Source organism: Limulus polyphemus, unplaced genomic scaffold (assembly GCF_000517525.1).
Source record: "Limulus polyphemus unplaced genomic scaffold, Limulus_polyphemus-2.1.2 Scaffold51, whole genome shotgun sequence".
Taxonomy (NCBI): Eukaryota; Metazoa; Arthropoda; class Merostomata; order Xiphosura; family Limulidae; genus Limulus; species Limulus polyphemus.
Genome location: NW_013665661.1, coordinates 535,346 through 536,915, shown reverse-complemented (window position 1 = coordinate 536,915; position 1,570 = coordinate 535,346).

The window sequence follows — 1,570 nt, the reverse complement described above, 5'->3', positions numbered from 1 at the left end:
TACGTCTTTTAGTCTACTAAAACTACGTGTTGTGGTTTTTACTTTTATGTATTGCGTTATGACGTTTTGTGAAAAACCTATACGTAGTGGAGAAAAATGTATATCATTTTCGGATTTAGCGTACAGAAAATACCGTAAAATATGTAAAAATCTCAAGACACTAAAACCATCGCATGCCTGTGTTATTTCACTCTGAAATACAATTACTAAGAGACAAACTGATGTTTAATTTATACGTTCAACGGAAGCAGCATGATCAACTATTGCACATGCTCAGTGCGAACTTCTCTTTTAAACGAAAAGATGGTCTAAAATATTAACTTAAGACCTTGTTACTTCTTTGAACTAAGTTGTCGCATGATAAGATAATAAAATTGATTCTCCTGATGTCTAGTTTTGGATGTAAATGTCAAAGTTTAAAGTATAGTCTGTAGACTTTGTTGGATAACATGCATGATTTCTTCAAATTAAGTAAATTTTGATAAAAAAAAGTCCTGGTTCTCTTTATTAAAACAATAACTGTCTTATGGCTGATATAAAAACTTGATTTAGGCTCTTAAGACGAGCAAGAATAAAACGTTCCTTACTTTTTAGTTGCAGTGCTGATAAAAGCACTAACATTCATACTACTTTATTTTTACAGTGGAACATACTGTAGGTACAAGTGTAAAACAAAGGCGGAACAAACGTTTACATATTGAAGAAAATGACACTCTATAAAGTTCATAATTGTGCAGCCGTGCGACTCATCTTCATGACTGTATCTAAGAATGTTCTACTGATATTTTGCTTAACACTAATAATGCAGATATAAGAAATTAAACCTGTACATCTCTGTTAATCGTCGTTTTTCTCTTGTAGTGTTGTACATCTCGCGCTGGGAAGTAATTAATAAAACCCAAATGTCTCAAACAATGCCATTTATGATTTGTCATTTTGTTTCTGTTTCTTATTACAGAATTTGTGTACAATAAACCTGCAATAGTCAATTTATTGCTTCTTGTACTGCAGTGTTTGTTTCTTTGCTTAGAATTTTCGCATAAAGCCAACCACACAAGAGCTATCTGCGCATAGCTGTCTCTAATTTTAAACGGATAGACTAGAGGGAAGGCAGATATTCAATAGTACCCACCGCCAACTTTTGCGTTACTCTTGTCTGATTGAATAGTTGTTTCTAATCGTCACCTTTATACGGTACCCACAACCCAAAAGTGTGGGGCACGATTTGCAGCAACGAGACGCGAATCAGTAACCCTAGGATTCACATTCTAAACATGCTAACAAACTAGACCACGATCGGCTATTTCAGAGGGTAAGAAATAAATAAAAAGATGTTTTATTTCAAATATAATGTCTTTTCAAGTTTGACAGAATTACTTGCTGTAAGGTTTTGTTTGTTTCATAATCGCAAAGCTACACAATAGGTTATCTGTTTCTGTACCCGCCAGAGGTCTCGAAACCCGGATTTTAGCATTTGAGCCTTCAGACTTACGGCTGAGTCTCTGTGGACACTTATTGTAAAACAGCAACAAATGATCTGTTACGTATTAGAAATTCAAATAGCCTAAAA